Below are 17,221 nucleotides of genomic sequence, written 5' to 3' on the forward strand. Positions count from 1 at the left end.
AATGAATAATCCTTCTGATATCAAAAAAAGTTAGCAACATCATTGCAACAAGTTCACGAACTTAATTGTCAGTCCTCATAAGTCTTTGACATAAATGTCTGAAAATGTAAGTGTTGGGTCATATGGTAATTGCATGTTTAGTTTTTTAAAAATCTGAGAAGCTATTTTCCTTAGTGAAACCAGCCTGTCATCCCTGGAATAAACCCAACATAGTCACGATGTACAATCTTTATCATTGTTGAATATAATCTGCTAATATTTTGTTAAGGATTTTTGCATGTATATTTATGAGGAATATTAGTCCATCGTTTTCATGTTTTGCACTGTCTTTGTCCAGTTTTGACATCAAGGTAATACTAGCTTCTAAAAATAAGTTGGGTTTTCATTCTCTTGAAATTACGCTTTCATTATTTAAATTAATGATTTCATTGTTTACTTCTTATCACAAAGTATTTATTTTTTACTAAGTTCCTTGGACTGACATTGGGCAGTAAATTATATAGGTTTCAAGTTGCAATTCTATGACACCTCATCTATATATTATTGCATTGTGTGTTCACCACCCAGAATCAGTTGTCCTTTCATCATAATTTCAAGTAAATATTAGTAGCATAAAACATGTTGCTTATTAATCTGTTTGTTTTGAAGAAACAAGTTATAATTTAATAAATGGTTGGATGAATGACCTAACATAAATACAGAGAAAAAATGGTGATAAAATATGTTTTGTCCGATAATTGTTTTGAATACTAGTGTATACCTTCCTGTACATAAAGTACCCCATAAGACAGAGTAAAGGCTCAATAATTATTAACACAATCAATAAATAAGAAAATGATTTTAAATAAATAAAAATTAGTTGGGAAATCGCTCTTCTATTTTCTGGAAGACATTACGTGGAATTTATTTCACTTCTTTTTAAACATTTGGTAGATTTTTCTAGTGAAACTGGGCTTGCAGATCTCTTTTTTCATAGTTTTCAAATGACAAATTTAATTTCTTAAATTACTTATAAAGCAGTTGAAATAATCTGTTTCATGATGGTGAATTGTGGTATTTGTGTTTTAGAGGATCTGGGTCATCTAGTATGTCACATTTATATCTGCAGCGTTGTTTGTAGTATTTTCGTTTTATCCTTCTGATATCTACAATCTGTAGTGATATCTCCTCTTTCATTTCTGATACTTGTAACTTGAGTTTTCTTCTTTCTTTATAAGTCTTATGAGAGGCTTGTCAATTTTATTATTGTTTTCAAAGAAACGGTTCTCTATTTCATTGCTTTTTTTCACTGTTTTTTGTGATTTTAATTATTGGTTTATGCTCTTTGGCTTATTATTCCCTTCCTTTTTGCCAGTTTTGGGTTTAGCTTGCTCTTCAATTTCTATGTTCTTGAGTTAGGATTTTACAGATTAATGATTTGAGCCTTTTCCTCTTTTCTAATATATGCATTTACTGCTATAGAATTCTCTGTCAACACAGCTTTAGCTTGGTCTTGCAAATTTTGCTATGTTGTATATTCATTTTTATTCAGTTCATTACTTATTTTGTAAGACTTCCTATCTGACTCACAGATTATTTAGAAGTATATTGTTTACTTTTTAAATGTTTTGGGTTTTCATGTTTTCTTTCTGAAATTGATTTCTAGTATGACTATTTTGATTAGAGAACAAGCTGAATAATGCCATCTTTTAAAAATTGTTGAAGTTTGGTTTATGGTCCTACACATGGTTTATCTCAGTATGTGTTCTGTGTGCACTTGAAAAGAATGTGTATTCTGCTGTTGTGTGGAGCATTCTAGAAATATCAATTAGATCCCATGCTGTTGTTGAGTTGTTGTATATCCTTCATTTCATACTAGTTGTTCTATCAAATTCTGAAAGATGTTGAAATCTCCAATTATAATTGTGAATTTGTTTATTTCTTCTTTTATCTTACCAGTTTTTGCCTCACATATTGTGCAGCTCTGTTTTTTGGTGCATACACAGTGAGAATTGTTGTCTTCTTCATAGACTGACTCTTTTAACAATTATGTAATGTCCTTCTGTCTCTGATAATTTTTTTTTGCTCTGAAGTTGACTTAAACTTATACTAATATAGTCACTGATGCTTTCTTTTGATTAAGGTTTACATGATTATTTTGTCATCCTTTTACTTTCAACCTGCCTATATCATATTTGCAGTGTGTTACTTGTAGAGGCATATAGTTGGGTCACATTTTTAATCCATTCTGTGAATACCTGTCTTTCAATTGTTATATTTAGACTCTTCAAGTTCAGCCTAATTATAGATATGTTAATGCTCTCTGTAATTACATTTATGCTTTCTGTGCTTTCATTTACTGTTCACTTTTTCCTACCTATCTGTGAATTATTTAAACATTCATTATAAATTCCATTTTGATTTATAGAGTGTTTTTGAGTATATCTCTTCATGTTAAAATTTTAGTGATTTCTCTATGTATTGCATTATATATTCATAATTTATCACAATATACTGGTGTTGTAATGGACCAGTTTGAGTGTAGTATAAAAATCTTATCTCTTTTTGTGTCTATTTCTCTCTCCCATTCATAATACAATTGGCATAAATATTTCCTCTATGTACACTTAGAATGACACAAGAGAGTGTTATAATTTTTGCTTCAATCATCAAACATAATGTAGAAAACTGAAAAGAAGAAAAGTCTATTGTATTTACCCACATTTTTGATGCCCAGCTATGATCTTTCTTCCTTCATGATATTCCAAAATTCCTTCATGTTTAGACAACACATTTTAGCCACTCTTTTATGTTAGATCTGTTGGAAACAAATTCTTGTAGTTTTCCTTCATCTGAAAATGTCTACTAGATTTCCCCTTCACTCCTGAAAAATGCATTCACTGGATTTATGAGCTACGTTGGTAGTTTTTTTGTTTTGTTTCAGCATTTGAAAATACTGTCCTACTTATTTCTGGCTTCCATGATTTCTCATGAGAGATCTACTGTCATTTGAATTGCTTTCTCTACAGCTAATGTGATAAATTTCTTTGAATGCATCAAGATATTTTTCTTTGTCTATAGTTTTCAAAAATTTAAGTTTTTCATGGATTTCTTTCAGTTAATGCTGGGATTTTCTCAACTTTGTCAATTTTCTTTTTTTTTTTTTAATTAATTTTATTGGGGTGACAATTGTTAGTAAATTTACATAGATTTCAGGTGTACAATTCTGTATTACATCGTCTATAAATCCCATTGTGTGTTCACCACCCAGAGTCAGTTCTCCTTCCATCACCATATATTTGATCCCCCTTACCCTCATCACCCTCCCCCCACCCCCTTACCCTCTGGTAACCACTAAATTATTGTCTGTGTCTATGAGTTTTTGTTTCTTATCCCTTGCCAATTTGTAGATTTCCTCCATTGTTTCCTCAAGTATTTTTTTAGCCCTGTGCTTTTTTCTCATCTTTTTAGGACTCAAAGACACAAACGTTTGATCTGTTGTTGTTGTCCCACAGCAAAATTACAAAATAATTTCACGTATCATTTTAAATCTATTATTAAATTTATTGGGGTGGCAATGATTAGTAAGGTTACACAGAGTCACTTCTCTTTCCATCACCATATATTTGACCCCTTTTACCCTCTTCTACCATCGGCCCCCACCACTAAATTGTTTCTGTTTATGGGTTTTTGTTTGTTTGTTTGTTTTTTCCCTTGTTGCTTTCAGTTTTATATCCCATATATGAGAGAAGTTATCTGGTTCTTGACTGTTTTTGACTGACTTATTTCACTTAGCATAATAATCTCAAGATCCATCGATGTTGTTGCAAATGACAGTATTTCATTTTTTCTTATGACAAAGTAGTATTTCATTGTGTATATACCACATCTTCTTTATCCAATCATCTATTGAAGGACACTTTCACTGTTTCCATGTCTTGGCCATGTATCATATTTTTAATTTAATACATTTACTCTGTTGTTTAGATTGGTAATTCCCATTATTCTGTCTTTCAGCTTACTGATTCTTTTCTCTTTCCCAATATCGATTCTGCTGTTGAGCCCATCCACTGAGCTTTTTATTTCAGTTATTAGATTTTGTAGTTCTAAATTTTCCATTTGATTCTATATAGCATCACTTTCTTTATTGAACTTTACATTTTATTGCTGAAGCTATCTATGTGTATGTTTGCTTACTGAAGCATTTTTATCATAGCTGTATAAAATCTTTGTCAGTAATTACTAAAATTTCTGTCATTTCACTGTTGACAATTATTGCTTGTCCTTTTTCATTCAGTTTGAGATCTCCCTGTTTCTTGGAATAACAAGCAATTTTTAAAAATCTAGACATTTTCATATTATGTTATGAGACCCTGAAACATATTTAAGTCTTCTATTTTAATTAGTTTTTTTGACACTGCTCATGCAGGGAAAGTGGGGACACTGTTTCTTTACTGGCAAGTGGAGTTAGAAGCCCAAGTTCCCCACTTGGCTTCTGTTGACACAGAAGATGAGGGATTCCTTGTTGCAAATGGGCAAAAGGGTGGGTTCTGGTGACTCACATGCTCTCTACTGACAACATGGTAAGAGTGGCCTCTTTACCAATGGATAATGGTGAAAGTCTTGATTCACCACTATATCTCTTCTGATACCACCTCAACAGGGATGGGGAGAGGTGGCATGCTTTTTTCTTCAATAAACATGCTACATGATTATGGGCAATTCTTCACACATCCCTAAAACCACTGACACCAAATATACAAATATCATACATTTAGCTTGCATGTTCTTGTTAAGCCTACTTAAGCATCACCTAAGAGAGTAAAAATATTATATTAGGTATTAATATCACTGGTATTAATCTTGCAGGTAATTTTGTTGGATGTGCCACATGTAAATATGATATATATTTTGCTGGCAACTTATGTTTTTGTTATTTGGGGTGTATCTTTCCAATTCATCTTATGAATCTAGATATTTGAGACACTTAAATGTGACATGTGCATTACCAGCATAGCTACTATTTAATTTTTAACACAATGAAAATTTTGGTCTATAAATGTATACAGAAATACCTGAAAGCGATTTTTAAATAAAAAGGATATGGTGTGCTGCAAATAAATAAATAAATAAATAAATAAAAATACCTCTTTTTCTCATATTTTATTCCCTCTATAATAAATATACAATTTTCCCTAAGGCTTTTATTAAGATTATGAGTTCATCAAAAAGAAAAATCTTCTAGTTGCCGTCAAAATTAGGAGAAAATAATTTTTGAAGGAGAAACATGATTTTTTTTTCATTTGAATGCTTTAGAACCTGCATGCATTGACACAAACTATTATTGTTTGTTTGAAACAAACAATTAGAACCTGCATTCATTGAAACAAACTATTATTAACTTATTAAATGTTTTATAAAATGTTCATTAACAAGACGACATATGTTGATAGTAAGATAAGGGTAAAGTTCCTTATATTTGCATTCTTATTATTTGAATTGTAGTTTTCCAGATTTTAAGATGCTTCAGCAGAGGTTGTAGCTGCATCATTGTCAGCTACAGTTCATTCATTCAGAGCAAAGCACCATAATAGGCACTGGAAAACAGCAATGTCTCAGATACTAAGCCAAAGGCAATTGGGAGGAGATTGGTAGATTCATTGGACACAAAGGCTACACGGTAGACTAACTAGTTTGCCTGAGAGAAGGGAAAGCTGAAGGGAGATGGATGAGGGAGATGGGAGGAGTCAACCTAGGGTCAATACAAATTACAAAATTTCAAATACTGACCTCAGAAATTATCCCTTAAAGGAATAGGAATTTGATTAGTTTGGTGCATGGAGCAATTTATGCCTCTGGATATTGTTGAAAACTAGATTAATCAATTGTCATTATGGAACTTAACAGCTTGGTGCGGTCAGGTAAAGTGGTAGTGAAAGAGAACCCTGCCAAAACTATTGTCATTTCCAGAGTGACTGTGGGCATACTCAAAGCTGAATGTCCTGAGGAACAACATCAGACACTTCACACTACAAGAAGGAAACAGAAGCTACAAAAATCACCCAGCCAGTCACAAGTACATGAGCAAATATTAATACCAAGTCCCAGGATGGGGCAGAGAAGGTGGCAGTACCCAGAGTTGATGCAATATATTATCTAAAGTATCCAGTTTCTAACAAAAAATTGACACATACAAAGAAACAGAAAAGTATGACTCATACATCAGGAAAAAACAAAAACAAAAACAAAAACAGAAACTGTCTGTGAGAAGAGCCAGATGTCATATTTAGAAGACAAGACTTCAAAGCATCCATTATAAATACATTCAAAGAAAATCATGATTAAAAAGTAAAGTAAGGTATGAGATATGTGTTACATCAAATAGAGAGTATCAATAAAGTGATAGATACTATAAAAAACAAAACAAAAACCATGAATACTCTGTAACTGAAACAAAAGTATAGTTACCTGATTTTTAACAAAGGTGCCAAGACCATTCAATGGAAAATGAATAGTCTTTTTAACAAAACATGCTGGAACAACAGGGAAGTCACATGCACAGATATGAAGTTGAAGCCGTAACTCTTATCATATAGAAAAATTTACACAAAATTGATCAAAGACCAAAATGTAAGAGATGAAATTATAAAACTTGTAGAAGAAAGCTTATGAATAAATCTTAATGAACTTGGATTTGGCAATGGATTCTTAGATATGCTACCAAAAACACTAGCAACCAAAGAAAACATAAGTAAATTGGACTTCATCAAAATTAAAAACTATGTTGTACCACTTTAGAAAACAATCTGGCATTCCCTCAATGATTAAGTATAGAGTTGCAATATGATCCAGAAATTCTACACCTATGTACATATCTAAAAGAAATGAAAACATACATTTAACAAAAACTTGTATACAGATATTTGTAGCAGCATTATTCATAATAGACAAAATATGCAAACAGCCCGAATGCTCATCAAGTAGTGAGTGAAAAAATAAAACATGGTACATTCATACAATGGAATATTATTCAGTCACAAAAAAATGAAATACAGATACATGCTACAACATGCACGTAACTTAAAAATATGTTACGTGAAAAAGCCGTTCACAAATGACCACATACTATATGATTCTACTACGTGAACTGTCCAAAACAGACAAACATACAGAGTAATAAAGTAGGTTCATAAAACAGATTAGTGCTTGAGACTGAGGAAGGGATGGGAATTAGGAAATAGATAGCCTAAAGCAGACAGAGTTTCTTTTTGAGGCAATGAAAATGTCCTAAAACTGACTGTAGCGATGGCTGCACATACCTATGAATATATTGAAAATCACTAAATTACACTTTAAATGGGGGAATAGTATGGTATATAAATTAATCTTTAAAAAACATTTTGAAAAATAAATCAATATTAGCATGAACTTTCTGAAGAAAAGATTTTGAAAAACGTGAGTGATTATTAGTACACAGATGGAGTCTCCAGTTCACGTAACTCCAAAGACAAGAGCAGGCAGAGTTTTTGGGTAGATACCCAGGAGAGGTCATATGGTAATCTTATTCTTAATTTTTTGAGGAACCTCCACACTGTCTTCCATAGAGGCTGCACCAATCTGCATTCCCACCAACAGTGTATGAGGGTTCCTTTTTCTCTACAGCCTCTCCAACACTTGTTACTATTTGTCTTGTTGATGATAGCCATTCTGACTTGGGTGAGGTGATGTCTCATTGTGGTTTTTATTTGCATTTCTCTGATGTTAGTGATGTTGAACATTTTTCATATATCTATTGGCCATTTGTATGTCTTCCATAAAGATATATGGACTTCAATGTTCATTGCAGCTTGATCTATGTTGGCCAAGTCATGGAAACAACGAAAGTGTCCTTTGATAGATGATTGGATAAAGAAGTTGTGGTATATATACACAATGGCGTACTATGCGGCCATAAGAAAAGATGAAATAGTACCATTTGTGACAACATGGTGGATCTTGAGATTATTATACAAAGTGAAATAAGTCAGACAGAAAAAGTTGAGAACCATATGATTTCACTGATATGTGGAATATAAAACTGAAAACAAAAGAAGACAAATGAACAAACAAAATCTCACAGACACAGACAATAATTTAACGGTTACCAGAGGCTAAGGGGGGAAGCGGGTGGTCGATGAGGGTAAAGGGGATCAAATATATGGTGAGATGGAAAGAGAACTGATTCTGGGTGGTGAACACACAATGTGACATATAGATTATGTATTACAGAATTGTACACCAGAAATCTATGCAACTTTACTAACAAGTGTCACCCCAATAAACTTTAATTAAAAAAAGAAGAAAGAAAAGGGCAAGCAGGCCTTGGGACGCGACAGAAGTTGCACTATCTAAGTGGTTTTGTAATTTTCTTCATCTGTGTTCATTTATGAAAATCAAATTAAGTTAATTCATAATATATAGTTATATACCGTGTTTCCCCGAAAATAAGACCAGGTCTTACATAATTTTTGCACCAAAAGATGCATTAGGGCATATTTTCAGGGGATGTCTTATTTTTTCATGTACAACAGTCTACATTTATTCAAATACAGACACGTTATCTTATTCTGGAACATCATCATAACATACTAAATGCACCCATCTGGCTGACAATATTAACTGGGGCTTATTTTTGGGGTAGGTCTTATTTTCGGGGAAACACAGTAATGACTAGAATGCTGTAGGTAATGAGATGTTCTCCATTCAGGCAAGAATGAAGTAAGAATATATCTACTTTAGAGCTAAAATATAAAAATTAAAGATATCAATAATTTACACATGAAAATTTGTATGGTATGTGGTCTAGCATTTTTGGCAAAGACTGATATCTATACTGAATCCATAATAGCAATCAAGTAAAGAAACTATAAAGATATTTTTATATGTAGCCTGTCCCTTAAAGATAGCAGAAAAATAAATGAAACATTGTGCTTCAAATCTTATTTTTACTTTAAAGCATTTGCATATTTATTTATATGAGTTTTGTTGTTTTATAAATTTTAAAAATAATGTATACTGGTTATTACTAAGAATCATTTCCTCTTTTCTCTTCCCAATCACCAACATTTATGTATACATTTTGACTTGTTTTTATTTTACCATAAATATAAATATAGGCATAAATAAACAGAATTTATGCACACACATACACACACAGGTTTTCCATAAATCGGATCAGTGTACCCACATTCAGGTATACACATTGATTAAAACCTCATTTCAATGACATACATATTTAAATATTATCACAGAAGTTTTCCTTAATCATTCTTCTCTCAGTCTATACCATCATCCTTGTCTAATTTTTACATCCTTTACCACCATTTGAAGTAAAAGGATTTTGTTTATTTAGTTCACAGCTATTTTCCCAATGCCTAGAACAGTGCCTAATATATGTTACATGCTCGATAAACATTTGTAGAATGGATAAGGAATGCATAGGTTATTTTGTATATACTTTTCATGTTAATACACAAAGATCTAACTTAATTTTTCTAATGGTTTCATAGTATTCAACCACTGTCGATGTCTAGCAGTACACATTTAATCTGTTCCTTATTGAGATCCCATCCTTTTACATCTATTTTCTTAGTGTGTGTATGTGTGTGTGCACACACGTGTGTGTGACTCTGTGTGTGTGTATGTGTGTGTGTAAAACCACTGAATTTTATTTTAAAATGTTAGGTCAACCTCATGCTTAACCATAAAACAAGTACAAGTACAGAATGCTAAAACAAAAATATCAGAGAACAATAAAGGGCACTCAGAAGTTAAAAGTATTGCCGAGATGCAATTTAAATAAAAATTTAAAGAATCTTCTCAAGAAGCAGGGAATAGAATAAAATTCATAAAATAAACAAAATATTATTTTAATGCAGAATCTTAAACTAAGAGGTCCATTTTCTGACTCATAAGAATTCCTGACAGCAAGAATCAAATAGCATGTTTAAATGTACATGAATATAATTGAATGGATAATATCAAGTGCCCAGCAAAATGAATGAAAACAGACATGCATTATACTGTCAGAAAATATCTGAAAATTAGAGTTACAAGATGCTGCAAAAGCCTAAAAAGAAAGCAAGAAATGAGATACAAAAAGACAAAATAAGAAGAGTATGAGAATACTCAGTAACAGTATTGGCTACTGTAAAAAAATTAACGTTACCTTAAAATTCTGAGGAAAAACCATCTTGAACCTAGAATGCCATACTCAATTCTTGGGTGTAGAATAAAATAAGGAAGTACTATAGTAGAGACATTTCCAAACATAATGGCATAGCAACTTTACTTCTATAGATACTTTCTAAGGAATTTACATGAGGAATGCAACAATAGAATAAGGATGTAAATACAGAAAGTGGAAAACTTGGGCTTGAAGTAACAATGATCCATCCTTGTTAAACTGATACAATTCAGTGAGTCTTGAAATCAGCAGCAAATATTGAAACATAATGGTAGATAGGTCTCATGAACCTCAATAAAGGGAACTACCTAAATAATTGATATGATGGAGCAATTCATACATTGGAAGAAAACATAAAGATATTGAAAGAGAGGAAGACAAATGGAAATTAAAGAGGAAAAAAAGTTTACCGGAGTAAGGAAGTATGAGCTAATGTACAGGCCAGCTTGGCACTGAAACATTTGGATAATGACATTAATGTAAACACTTTATCTATTTGGACTACAGTGTTTTAACAATTTGGGGAGGATATGGGTAAAACGGATAAAGATAGTGTTAAGAGAGCTGCATAGCATAAGTAAATAGATCTTTTCTAAGTTGAATCTGGTGCTCACTTGTTTGTGGATATTTTGGTTTTCCTTTTCTGTATCTTCCTGAAATTTACTCTTCATCTTTAAAATTCTGAAACATTAGCAAAATATACCCGAGGTGTGGAGTCTTTTTCATTCATCATATTCATCCCTTGTTGTGTCCTTTCCATTTGAACAGACAATTTTCAATTCTATTCATCCAAGGGAAATTTCCTTCTATTGTCTTTTATATTATTCTTCTTTTATTTATCCCTGACTTCTTTTATTAGACATACTATCAGACAGGTATGGAATATTCTTATCATTCTCCATGTCTCTTATCTCATATTTTCTGACTTGATCTTTTTGCTCAACATTCTTGCAAATTCCCATGCTCTCGCAAATTTCTTTGACCTTATCTTAATTATGGTATTACCAGCTCCTGTGTGTGTGTGTGTGTGTGTGTGTGTGTGTGACTCCAATAGTTGTGCAGAGGTATCTCATGATGGTTTTTGCTCACGTTTTCCTGATGACTAATGCTATTGAGCCCCTTTTCATGTTTATTTGTCATCCACATATCTCCTTTGGTGAGGTATATTTTTAGAACCTTTGCCCCTTTTTACTAAGTGTTTATTATTTGACTTTTGAGAGTTTTTTGTATATTATCAATACAAATTATTGGTCAGAAATGTTATTAGCATATTTTCTCCCATTCTGTGGCAGGTCTTTTTATTTTCTTCACAGTATCTTTTATTGAACGGAAGTTTTTAATGTTGATAAAGCTCAATTTATTATTATTATTATTATTATTTTTGAATCATGCATTTCGTGTTACATCTGAAAGTCCTCACCACAATCATGAAGATTGTTTCCCTATACATTCATCTAGAAGTTATAATTTTATGTTTTCATTTATATCTATGATTAATGGTAAGTTACTATTTGTCCAAAGTGTGAGGTTGTGAGTTGAGGTTCATTATTATGCCTATAAATGTCCAAATTCCAGTTGGTAGTCCAGCACCATTTGTTGAAAACACTCTCTCTTTTCTTTTGAGTCTCCTTTGTACATGTATCACAAATCTGTTAACTAAATTGTGAGAGCTTACTTCTGAACTCCCTATTCCGAGTTGATCAAGTGCCTACTCTTTAACCACACTGTCTTGGTTATTGTAGATTTATGGCAAACCTTGATATTAAATTGTGTGGGTCCTCCCATTTTTTATTCTTTTTACAAAATTATTTTGATTTTTCTAGTTCTTTTATAGTTCCATATTAATTTTAGAAACAGCTTGTCAAGGTCTCTTTTTTTTAAGGTAAATGAATATTTAAATTGGAATTTTTTTTTTGACTCTATAGAGCAAATTGAGAATTGATGTCTTAATACTGCACCTTACTTTAAGGAGATGTTCTCTGGCATGTCTTCAATAATGCTAAACATCTTTGATAGTATTTTGGAGATTTGGAAGCAGCCAAAATCTTTCAAACATAATTTTGGAGATAATGTGGGTGGTCAAGCTGCACAGTTGGATAAAAGTAGTTATAAATAAAAAGTAAATAGGGAATGACATCAGCAAGATGTCAAGAAGGAACCCTCCACCTTCCTTCTCCTAACAAACACACCAAATCAGCAATAATTCACAGACAAATTTCCTTTGTGAGAATCCAGAAACTAATTGTAAGGCCCCTGCAACCAAGGTAAATAAAACAGACTAACTGAGGCAGGTAGGGAGATAGAACCCCTTTTCACTGGACTTCTGGCCCCTGGCACAGCACAATCAGTAGGAGGCCCTTAGTTCCCAGTTTCTCCCAGGACAAGAGGTTGGTTTATGCATCCAATGTCCCAGCTTTTCTGAGTGGGCTCTCCAGAGAACTAGTTTCTGTCTTGCCCATCTTAGAGTTCTGACAGGCCCAGCACAGTCTACCAAACCAGTGGAAAATAGACATAGAGGCCTGGGCGCATAGCAACCACAGAAATGCCCCTCTGTTCATTACAAAGTGAACAGATAAAAAAAAAAAAATCCCAATTCTCAGCTTCCCCTGAAGAGGGAAAAAGGTGATCTTATATGTTCAAGGTCCTAACTTCTCTGGGGCTCTGCAAAGAAATGCTATCTAACTTATCAGTTTTTGACACTTAACGGGTCAAAACCACATTGAGCTGTCATCTCACACATGTTACAAAGCTATTATCAATAAACAAATGACACCAAGTTTCAGTGTGGATGTGGATAAATTGGAACACTTGCATACTGTTTGGAGGAATACAAAATGGTGCCACTACTATGGACAATGTTATGGAATTTCCTCAAAAAATTGAAAATAGAACTACCATATAATCCAGCAATCCAACTTCTGATATTTATTCAAAAAAATTGAAATCAGGATCTTGAAAATATATTAGCATTCCCACGGTTCATTGAAGCCTTACTCACACAAGCCAAAATGTGGAAACAATCTAAATATCCATCCATCAACCGATGAACAGATAAAGAAAATCTGGTATATATGTACAACGTGACCCTGTGAAGCCTTAAAAAAGAACATATATGCCAAAACAAGGGTGAACCTTGAGACATTATGCTAAGTGAAATAAGCCAGTCACAGAAAGACAAATATTGCATGATTTCACTTACATGAGGTATCTAAAATAATCAAACTCGTAAAATCAGAGCAGAATAATGGTTGCCACGGACTGGGGGGGTGGGATATAGGGAGTTACTAATCAATGGGAACAAAATTTCATTCAAGTAAGATGAATAATCTCGAAAGATGCGCTATAAAACTTTGTACCTATAGTCAACAATAATATATTGTGCACTTAATTTGTAAAGAGATTGATTTCATTTTGTGTGAACACAATAAAATAAAATATTTAAAGTTGTTAAACAGATGTCTTCACATAACTTATGAGGTTACCAAAATATTATTTTTGCAATGAAAACATTATCATAAAAGCTTTTCAAGGTGACTGTACTAATTTGTATGTTCAAAAATCACATTATCTGCTCAGAGATTGCATTTTTTGTATTTTCTATTTACATGCACTTAACCACTTTTCACTTTTCTATTAAACTGCAAACATATCAAGAGGGGAGATCTTGTATTATTGTCAACTATCATTTTCCCCTGTCATTCAGTAGATAGTCAACATTATTGCTAAGGAAATGAATTCATAAAAGAACTTGAAAAAGATTAAATGACTATAAGTCAAAATATTAAAATTTCCTTTTCGTTTCTTAATTCTTCTAGAAAATTCAGTGAACTTTTATGGGCTTAGTGACCACAAAGATGGCACATAATCTTTTGCCATTGGGGTTCATAGATATAAGAAGAACATTTATCTGCCTAATTTGTAAACTCTTCAAATCCATGTTGAAAATATGAAAGCTATACTTTAATAGTCAAGTATACTAAAAGGAGGAAAGGAGGTGTTTTGCCCACCCATCCCCACAAGACTAACAGGATCGATTATGAAATGAGAAGCTGCAAAAGAAAATAGAAATGGATACATGTGTTACACATTATTTACTTTGCTTTCATGAAGTAATTAATAACATAAAAATAAACATAAGAAAATAACAGTATAGTTTTGCAGAAATTGTAAAAACTTGCCTTATTTAAAGGGTTCCATTCTTTTTGTATAATACTTACATATCCGTGTGTGTGCATGTGTGTGTGCGTGTGCACGCGTGCACACGCAAACACACTAGTTCTTTTCTGTGTTCCTTATGGGAACCTTAGGAGTAGTAGCTGCAAATAGAAAAGAGATGAGCTTCTTTTTCTTTTTCTTGAGGAAGTCATTTGAAGGATTCTTTTTAGTGTGATAGGTGTATGATGAGTGTGTAAAAAATATTTACACACCTCATTCATTAGGAACTTTTCATGTCAAATTACTAGAGGTAAGTAATGTTTTTTTACTCCCTTCTATTTTGTTGTAATAATCTTAGCTGATAAGAAGAAAGAAAAGAATACTATTTGTGATCTCCTTTGCCAAGATACCATAAACAGTTAATCTCTTCTTCACTGTTTTCTTATCTTCATTTTAGAGGTGAGTTAATTGAAAATGAAGGGAATGAACCAACTGACCCAATATTACACAGCTAGTGAATGAGACTCATCTGAAAAACCTGTAATTATTCTCCCTTTTTAATTCATATATAAACCATTTAATAGCTTTGTGATTGACCAGCGCTATTTCCAAATATCACTAGGTATGCTAGCAACCTTAAATCATTTCCTAAATCAATCAGAATTATATCAAAATTTGTTTTCAAATTTGTAAATTTTAAGGATTAACTTATCTACAAAATATCTGAATGACCACTCTTAGAAAAGAATGTTTAGTTGAAGAAAACTCCATGATTCTTAATATTCTTAAACTTAACAAACAAATGAAAAACAAATAATACTCTCTCTCCTGGACCTAGAGGCAAAAGAATACAAGTCCTAGGACAGGAATTCCCATGGGGACTAAGCGCCAAAAGGAGCGGTCAGAGCAGCTCAGTTTGATCTCTAAAGGATCAAGTTCAGATGTGGGGGTGTGACTGTGGTGTTCAGCAGACTGTCTCAGAGGAAAAGTACTAATTTCACTGACCTCTGTTATCGCTGGGGTATCAGAGAGGGAAGGGATGATGAACTTCTCACTGATGGAAAGATACTGATAGGTCATTATTTATCAGAAAAGCCAGACTAAACTACAGTCAGTAATTCTCTATTAGATGGAGGGATGACAGAACCCAGGACAGGCAATGTAGCATTTTCTAATAAGTCTGATGCAAGAATCTCAGGAAGGGACATATTTATAGCACTACATAAATCTCAGGCCATTGAAGAACTAAACATTGCTATGCTTCCCCAAAACTGGAATGGGAACATAAAACCTTAGAAGTTAAAAGGGGACTGACTACAAGGGAGGCTGCTATGGAAGTCCTCAAGAGTCAGGCCAGGAGGCTTTGTTTAAGACTCTTTACTAGCTGTGTGACTACGCGGGCATTCCTTAACCTTTCTGAGTCTACTTTTTTCATGTGCAAAAGGAACTACTGTGAAGACTGAATACGATTTTAAAATGTAAATGTCTTAGTACAGGACATAGACAGCACTCAGTAAATATTTATTATTAATTAGAAATAGATTGTTGAAGACGGTGAGTGCGTGATCAGGACAGCAATGCTATTCTGTCAGCTGCATCTCTGCTTCCTCTGACTGTATACGGCAGTCAGTGCTATCCGCACCACCAAAAGCTTCTGTGGAAACAGTGAGTGATGCAATGCTGCAGGCAATAACTAGATGGAAAATACTTCGGACAAGAAAAGGGAAGGCCAGAGCTGATCTCATTTCTCCAGGCTTCCCCCAGGTACATTCTACCTCGGGACCTTCAAAGCACAATAACTTAAGCCACGATCACGCCCAAACTGGATTTTTACTTGAGGGAGAATGTGTTTATATGTGAAGAAATTGGAAAATAAAAGAGTATTGGGGACAACTTTTGAAAATGCTGCTGCTACTCTGACTCTTGTGAATGTTAGCCACATTTTGAAATTTATGTCATTAATTAAATTTGCAACAATCCAAAGTTGGCAAAAAATGTAGCTTTGAAAAAATATTATGAAAAAGTGTACAATATAAATGTTAGCAAGTAAAATGCCCTGGGAAGGGAAGAACAAAAATTAATACTTGTTTATGTCCCTTATATGGTCCTCAAAAAAATATCCAATGAGTACTTTTATTTCAAAGATGTGGAAAGTGAGGTTTGAAAGACACCATCCAAAGTGCATAGCTATTAAATAGTTTAGCAAAGATTCAAACATAGTTTTATTATTTTAAAAATAAACTAAAAAATACACAAGTAGAAATTATTAATTGAAGGAAAAATATAACTTAAAAATAAGTAATAATAAAATGAAATAATTACTCCTACGTATACAATATAAAGATAATCCTATTAAATATCTTAATGTACAGTCACTGACATTTTAATACACATACATCTTTTATGAAAATATAATTATACTCTAAGCAGGTTTTTGAAATACATTTCTTCCCTTCCCGATATTTTAAGGCAATATGTCATGTTAGCAAACATACTTTTAGAGCATCACTTTAAATATCTATACAATAAATCCTTGTTTTGATTTACCAATTCTCCATTTTTCCTACTCTGTAAATTATATTTTGATGAGCATTCTTGAAGCCAAACAATTTCACTTCGTCTCAGAAATTTATTCTGAGAAAATATGTAAAGATATAGACAAAAGAATAGATAAATTTAAAGGCTTTAAATTCTTCGTATCAAGTGATATCAATTTTATATTACTATCTCATCATATTACATCATTTTTAGCAGTACATGGGAGTGTATTTTTTCCAAACATAAAAAAGGAGTTTTTAATAATAATTTTAGCAATTTGATCATGAAAGATATAAATATATATTTTAGTTTGTATTGCAATTA

Source organism: Rhinolophus hipposideros, assembly GCF_964194185.1.
Source record: "Rhinolophus hipposideros genome assembly, chromosome: 5".
NCBI lineage: Eukaryota > Metazoa > Chordata > Mammalia > Chiroptera > Rhinolophidae > Rhinolophus > Rhinolophus hipposideros.